Raw genomic sequence first — 8571 nt, 5'->3', positions numbered from 1 at the left:
TGTCAGCCAAGTGATGTCTGCTTTTTAATATGCTGTCTAGGTTGTCAACAAGATTGTAACAAATTCAATAAAGACTTTAAAAATGGTCCACATCAAAAAAAAAATCTTTAAAAAACAAAAAAAGCCCTGTTGTATAAATCATGAAGTGCAACATATTCAAAGGATATAATTTTAAGAGAGGTGGAGGAGAACTGTGGCTTTAATCCAGGGAAGTTTCCAGAATCAAATCTTGCTTGCCCGGATCCTGACTGTGGAGGATGCTGGTTAGGAGATGTGGAGAATACTTCTTTCAGTCTAGTAGAAGCAGTGGGTATTTCTGTAGCGGGTTTTCCTAGACCAGGCGGGTAGAGTCCTTTATCTAAAAGGGCCTCCGGTTACAGTGGAATCACCTCATCTGATGCCCCTGGAGACAGAGACAGCTCGGCCGAGAGCTTGCTTTCCACTCCACCTCACGCCAGCAGGAGACAGAAGCTCCTAAGACCTTAAAGGAAACCAGGGCAGCCATAAACTCTGTTTACAGCCTTCGAGGGCCCGAGAGAAATGCTGAGAAAAATGAGTTGCTGAAAGAACCAGATCGTTATTCTTTTTTTTTTACCTGAAAATAAAAACTCACCACTGAATCATAAAGCGGGCTGACCGCGAGGCCTCCAGCTGGAAGGGTCGCTGAGGGCCTGCAGGCACCGGCCGGGGCCTGGGGGGCAGTTTCTCTTCTCGCCGGGACCCCCGCTTGCTTGGGGTGCAAGCGGAGTTTCCTGTCTCGCCCACGTCCAGCCATGCCCACCTCCACCTTCTTCCCAGCGGGTCTCGTGTCCTCCTTTCTGACCATGCTTCCCTCGACCGCTCCCTTTCCTTTTTATGAAATGTGTTTCTCCATCCGCCCACTTCCTTTCTGCTTCCTAGGAGTGTTGACCGATGCACCGAAGTGATGAAATCACATAAAACATGCTAGAAAGTGCCTGAGCACAGGGAAGCTTGTGCCCCCAGGCTGGCAGCCCCAGGCGCTGAGGCTGAAGGAAGTGGGCTGCGGCCCCGGGTCCGGATGACCCGCAGGCGCCTGGGGGCTGGGGCATCTCCAGGGAGCACTGGGTTGGGTCAGCGGCAGCAGGAGTCAGAGGGTTCAGAGCGGCCCGGGGCAGAACCTGCTGGTGACCACTAGACCCCCCTCCCCCAGGAGCTCAGGGCCCAGGTGGGCAGAGAGATGGGCAGAGGGCACTTTGCAGAGATTGGGGTGAGGGGGGCGTGGGGACAGAGGGAGTCTGACACCCTGGAGGCAGCCCACATCCGGGGTGCCGGGGGCTAGGAACTGCTCCAGAACCCTCCTCATGGCTGTGCTTCTCTCCCACATTCACCCCTGACCCCTGGTGGGAGCGGTGGATGAGGTCCTGACATGGATCCCCCTCCCACCTGGGATGCCGCTGGTGCTCACTTCACGGGACACCCACTCACCTGGCAGACACTATCTGAAGTCTTCTGGGTCGAGCAGAGGGTTTAGGCTCACCGACTCTGGGCACCTCCACCACTGACAAGCTATGTGACCCTGGGCAAGTGACTTGAACTCTCCGTGCCTCGGTTTCCTCATCTGTAAAGGTTAAACGAGGTAATGTTTGTAAAGCATTTGGCTGAGCGCCTGGCATACAGTAAACACAGTATGTATGTTTATTCAGTAAAGTAGCTGGGAGACCAGGGACGTCCCTGACCCCATGCAGCCTTCATGTCGGGGATGGAGACCAACAATAGACACGTGAGCCGATAAGTTACAGAACTGCAGTGGCAGGAGATTAAATCAGCAACGGGACAGAGCGTGAGCTGCAGGTCGCGGAGCATTATTTTAACCCAGGAAGTCAAGGGAGGCCTTCCAGAGGAGGGGCATCTGCATGGAGACCAAAATGATGAGCGTGACCAGCTGTGCAAAGATCAGAGCGTTGGATTCCAGGCAGTGGGCACAACACATGCCAAGGGCCGGTGCCATGGGAAAAAGTCAGGTGGATGTGGCTGGAGCCCAGCGGGCACTGGGGGAAGTTATGTGTGAAAGATGTTGAGAGAAGCAGGTCCCGTGGGGACTGTTGGTCCTGGGAAGGGATTGGGTTTTTTTCTAATTGCAATAGGAGACTGTAGTCACTTCCTTGGGTTCCCTGGTGGCTCAGCAGTAAAGAATCTTCCCGCCAATGCAGGTGACTTGGGTTCGATCCTCTGGGTCGGGAAGATCCCCTGGAGAAGGAAATGGCAACCCACTCCAGTATTCTTGCCTGGGAAATCCCATGGACAGAGGAGCCTGGCGGCCTACAGTGTACAGGGTTGAAAAAGAGTCAGACACGATTTAGACTAAACAACAATTCATTTCTTCGGGCTGTAGCAACAAAGTACCACAAACTTGGTGATTTAAGACAGGAATACATAGTTGTGGAGGCCGGAAGTCCAAAATCAGGATATTGGCCACAGTCTCTCTGCAGAATCCAGTGGGGGGTCTTTCCCTGCCTATTCCAGCCTCTAAAGATGGGCCCAAGTGTTCCTTGGCTGTGGGTGCCTCCTTCCAGTCTCAGTCTCCATCTTCACCTGGTCTGTGTGTGTGGGTCTCTGTGTCTTCTTTGTATAAGGGCACTAATCATCGGAGTTACAATCTAAATCCAATGTGATAGCGTCTTGAGATCTTCAACTTAATTACATCTGCAAGACCCTATTTCCAACTAAGATAACATTCACAGATGCCCAGGGTTAGGTGTGTGCTCAGTCATGTCCAACTCTTTGCAACCCTGTGGACTGCAACCCACCAGGCTCCTCTGTCCATAGAATTATCCTGGCAAGAATACTGGAACAGGGTACCATTTCCTCCTCCAGGGGATTTTCCCGACCCAGGATTTTGAACCTGTGTCTTCTGTGTCTTCTGCTTTTGTCAGGCAGATTCTTTACCACTGAGCCACATGGGAAGGCCTTGGACACAATTCAATTCACTGGACGTCTATGCAGAGGGGATCTATACGACCTGACTTTTGGTTTAACAGGGTCGTGCTGACTGCTGTGTGGAAAAGAGCACAAAGATGGGGAGGCAAGTTATGAGGGGGCGGGGGTGGCTCTTGCAGGCAACATGGCCAGGGGTGATGCGTGAGCAGGAGAAAAGGCGTTTTCCTGTTGGACATAAACAATTTCATGAATCACCAACCTCAGATGAGGCCCCTCTGTGGCCATGATGGGTCAAGACGGCAGCAAGACCCTTCTGAAATCACGTCCGAAATAGACGAAACGTGGACACCATCCAAACTGCACAAACATCCCCCCTCCAAGCTAATATGACGCTCTCTCTTGTTTAACCAATCACAAGCCCAGTTAATATGACGCTCTCTCTTGTTTAACCAATCACAACCCCAGCTAATATGACTCTCTCTCTTGTTTAACCAATCACAAGTCCAGCTTCTCCCCATCCATCTTACAGTCTAGATAAGAATTATTGAGATGCCCAATCAGAGCATCACCCTGACTCCTGACGGCATCCAATCCAGGGTGAAGCCTTGCTTCCCCGGACCCTCCCCCAGATCGCACACCAGAAGCCCAAGTCCTGTGGCGTGATGGGTCCTGACTGAGATGCCCCATGTTCCCAGGCTGTGTTCAGCCTTGCTGCGTCGAATCAGGAACCAGGCCAACCCGGTTCATCCACAGCTGTGCTCCTGGTGGTCTCTGGCTGAAGGGCAGGGGGTGCTTTGTGGGTGTGGGCCCAGCGCCCTGAGCTGGGTGTGATGCTGTGCTGCCGCCCTATTCAAATTCTTAATCGGTTTTGAACGGGGCGCTCTGTATGTTCATTTTTCACTGGACCCTGAAAATTCTGTAGCTGGTTCGGCTGAGGAGTACTGACAGCGGCTGATGCCAGGGTTGCTCGGGTGGAGAGTGAAAAGTGGGTGGGTTCAGGACTTCCTTGGCCAAAAAAGAAAAAGTGGAAAAATTTAAGGAAGAGGGAGAGAAACCTTGAGTTTGGGGCTGTGTACACTGTGCCCTTTATCAAAAGGGAAGACATTGGGTGGTGAGGTCCAGCAGGTTTGGGAGTGGGAACCGGGGGCCCAGAGTCTCCATTTGGTGAAAATATACTTCTTATCGGGCTTCCCTGGTGGCTCAGCTGGTAAGGAATCTGCCTGCAAGGCGGGAGACCTGGGTTCGATCTCTGGGTTGGGAAGAGCCCTTGGAGAAGGGAAAGGCTACCCCTCCAGTATTCTGGCCTGGAGAAGTCCATGGACTGTATAGTCCATGGGGTTGCAAAGAATCGGACACGACTGAGCGACTTTCACTTTCACACTTCTTACCACACATTGGGAAACAGACATGCCTCAGGACAGCAAAGCCCATGCGCCACAACCACTGAGCCTGTGCTCTAGAGCCCGTGAGCCACGACGACTGCAGCCCGCGTGCCCTAGAGCCTGTGTTCTGCGGCGAGAGGAGCCGCCGCCACCAGCAGCCCGAGCCCCGCAGCTAGAGAGCAGCCCCCATTCGCTGCAACTAGAGAAAAGCCCTCACACAGCAACCCGGCACAGCCAAAGACAAATAAATAAATTAAAATATCAAAATAAAAATATCAAAATGGCAATTTGGGGGAGGAAAAGAAAGATAACATTTGAAAAAAAAAATGGTGACTCAATACTGCTGTTTTGCAAGCTATTACCATAGGGGACGGGGGCAGGGGAGAAAGTATTGAGTATAGGGGACTTAGGGATCTTTCTGTAACATTTCTTAACTGTGCAAGAATCTACAACTATCTCAAAATTAGAAGTTTAATTAAAAATCGGTGACCCAGAAAATCAGGAGGAGGATGGAACGCCAGGCAGCTCCGGGCAGGTGCTACTCATTCGTATTCATCGGCTCTTGAATCTGCAAGGAGCTGGGGTGCGGCTGAAGGCGGGATCCGTGGGGACAGTGGCAACAGCTGTGGATCCTGAGTGTCCCTCCTGCTGTTCTCGAGGTGGGGCTCGTGGGGTGGGGAAGATCTCATCTCTCCGAGGCCCTGCCAAGCGCCGGGCATGGACTTGGTGGAGGAAAGTTCCATGAAGAAAGTGACTCAGGCACTCAGTCCCTTTAGCTGGTTCAGGTCCCCGCAGCAGGGAGTCAGACACGGGGAGTCTGGGGACCATGACTGGGAGCAGGGGCCAGAACGACTTCAGTCGGTCCCCACTTTTATGCCCCCATTAGCCAGGCTCGGGCTGCCTGAGGTGGGGGTGGGGAGCACCTCATCTTGATATTTGCAGATTTATTCACGGAATTCCCCACACATCTGGATGAGAATATATGACTTGCCCCCGGAGGAAATAGTTAAATGAATCGCTAAACCACAAAATGTTCCTGTAAAATTTGCTTCCATATTTTATTAGACGCAGATGAGCATGAATTATTGTGAAGCCAACAGGAGGGTTTGCAAATTCAGTTCTTGCTTTTCCATAAACAACTCTTCCGTGTCTAGATAGTTATGGCAAGGTTTTAATGAATGTTGGCTTGTGATGGGACTGTTGAATAACTCATTCATTTATCCATTCATCCATCCATCCACCCACCCAACATTTATTAGGCATCCACTGTATGCCAAGTGTGTGTTAGTTGCTCAGTCATGTCTGACTCTTTGAGACCCCATGAAGGTAGCCCCCCAGGCTCCTCTGTCCATGGCATTCTCCAAGAATACTGGAGTGGGTTGCCATTCTCTTCTGCAGAGGAGCTTCTCAACCCAGGGATTGAACTTGGGTCTCCTGCATTGCAGGCAGATTCTTTACCTTCTGAGCCACCCAGCTAATACCAGCTAAATTGCAGCTCAGGTATCGTTCTTGTTGACCTGCCTTCACCATCGGATGTACAAGGCTGTTGTGAGATGAGCCAGTTTGGGGCTTTACTGTCGTGGGAGGGACACCCTTTTGGGGGAGTGGGCTTTCTTTCATGTATCTCATGAGGCCACTGGCCACAGAGAAGAGGGAACATTTCCTCATACCTGATCGTGGTTGGATATGCTGCTGCTGCTAAGTCGCTTCAGTCGTGTCCGACTCTGTGCGACCCCATAGACGGCAGCCCACGAGGCTCCCCCGTCCCTGGGATTCTCTAGGCAAGAACACTGGAGTGGGTTGCCATTTCCTTCTCCAATGCATGAAAGTGAAAAGTGAAAGTGAAGTCGCTGAGTCTTGTCCGACTCTTAGTGACCCCATGGACTGCGGCCCACCAGGCTCCTCTGTCCATGGGATTTTCCAGGCAAGAGTGCTGGAGTGGGGTGCCATTGCCTTGGATGTGCTACCTAACATTAAATTATTCTTTCTTAAGATCTTTTCATTTGTGTCAAGGTGTGGAATTTCTTGGGGAAAAAGTGGACACAGTTGAACAAGACTAGCTTTCAAGTTGAATGGGTCTTATTGGTTTCTCACATTCCGTGGGGTTCTGTCAAATTGATCCTGGCAGGGCAGGCCACGAGGTCTGCTTTCCACTCAGACTGCCCAGCATGAGGCTCTGAGAAGCTGGGGATAAGAGAAGCATCATTTGTTTCTCCTCCCTCGTTTGGCAGTTAAGCAACAAGGATGGCTTATAAGATCCAGGAAACCAGAGAGACTGGGGACCCTTTCACATGCTCCCTCTGCCCCCTTAAGACAGGAGTAGGGTTTATCTCTGCTGCCTTGGCCTGAGCTGTGGATGGGAACATGGTCACCAATGACAGGGGGCTGGGCTCACCCCACTGGGACCCTGGGCTTGGAGGGCTCCGTGGCTCTGCAAGCTGATACTCTGCGGCAGGGGTGGGGAGAAAGACTTCTTGAATAGAGGTAGAGGACTTCCCTGGTGGTGAGCGGTCAGGAATCCACCTGCCAATGCAGGGGACACAGGACCAACCCGTGGTCCGGAAAGATCCCACGTGCCTCGGGGCAGCTGAGCCCGTGCCTCAAGGCCTGCAGCCCGCGTGCCCTCGAAGCTCTGCTCTGCGACCAGAGGAGCCACTGCAGTGAGACGCCTGTACCCAGCAACCAAGGGGAGCCCCCGCTCGCCGCAGCTAGAGCAAAGTCCGAGAGCAGCGACAAGGACCCAGCACAGCCAAAAGTAAGTTAATAAATAAATTAATTTAAAAAGGCCAGAGGGGGGAAGGGCGCTCAGTGGCGTCCCCTCTGCTGCGTGGGTGATGTCTGGGGTTCTCACGCAGCCTGCATGGCGCCTGAGCAAAGGAGTCCCTCCTGCCCCCAGTGTGTGGGCAGAGAGATGGCCCCACAAGTCCAGGAACACATCCAAGATCACCCAGTGCGTCCTGGAGGCCGGACTGGAACTTCCCATCCTTCCTCCGTACCACGGCTTCCCAGACAGGGGCTCTGTGTGTCGACCTCTTCCCAAGGCCAACGTGGCTGGAAAACCAAGGACTGGGGGTGTCAGTGAGGAGGTCCCTGGGCAGGGCGGGGTGCCCTTCACTGCACCTGTCCACAGGTGAGGTCAGTTGAGAGTGACCTGGGAACATCCAGAAGCATCATCTTCCATCCAAAGACTATGGTTCATGATCAGGCCTGGCAGACACATGTGCTCTCCTCTCCATTCCAAGTAGTGGGCGACTGGGTTGCTGAGACATTCAGGAAACAGAGTTGGTTAGAAATAGGAATTCAGACGAATTGCTCCTGAAATCCAGAGGGCCCGGGGAGGCGGTGTGGGAGGAGGGATGTCTGGTTCTTAAGACTCAAGAGCTCAGCAGCAGCCCTTTTGGTTCAACCTTGGAAATTCATACTGAAAAGGGGTGGCTCCCTCCTCCCTCCGTCTTTTGTTCTGTTCAGTCCTCGGTGGACCGGATGAGGCCACCTGCGCTGGGGACGACCATCGGCTGGACTGAATCCAAGTGCTAATCTCATCTAGGAACACCCAGGAGGAATATTTAATCTGGGGATCGCCTCAGCCAGTCAAGTGGACACATTAAATAACCACCACCGCTTTCTTCCTTTCATTCATGAAATTAGAGGCATGGTCTTTGGTAGCTCAGTTGATTTCCTGGGGGAGAGGAGGAAACACAGAGTTCCTGGGGCCTAGGTTAGGGCGGAATTCTTGGAGGAAGGCGTGGAAAGAGGAGCTTCCCTGGTGGTTCGGATGGTTAAAAAAAAAAATCTGCCTCTGACGCAGGAGACCCAGGTTCAATCCCAGGGTCAGGAAGATCCCCTGGAGGAGGAAATGGCAACCCGCTCCAGTATTCTTGCCTGGAGAATCCCATGGACAAAGGAACCCGGTGGGCTACACAGTCCAAGGGGTTGCAAAGAGACGGACACGACTGAGCGACTAACACTTTCAACACTTACAGAGGAGCCAGGACAGCTCTTGGGGAGGAGGGGTTGAAGTCGAAACACAGGAAAGGGTAAATGAAGATGCATTCACGTGTGACATTCTTTGAGGGTCACAAGCAAAAGTCAGAATATCTTTTGATAGTTTGTTTCTTGGAATGTGCTGCCAGGTGGGATGATGGGATTAATCTAGATACTTTTTTTTTAAGTTTTAAAAAGTTTTTGTTTTTTTTTCTTTTTGCTGTGGACCATTTTTTAAAGTCTTTGTCGAATTTGTCACAACATTGCTTTTTTTTATGTTTTGCTATTCTGGTGGACACGACTCAGC

This window comes from Bubalus kerabau, chromosome 23 (assembly GCF_029407905.1).
Source record: "Bubalus kerabau isolate K-KA32 ecotype Philippines breed swamp buffalo chromosome 23, PCC_UOA_SB_1v2, whole genome shotgun sequence".
Taxonomy (NCBI): Eukaryota; Metazoa; Chordata; class Mammalia; order Artiodactyla; family Bovidae; genus Bubalus; species Bubalus kerabau.
The sequence above is the reverse complement of the archived record's forward strand: the minus strand, read 5'-3'. Positions refer to the sequence as shown.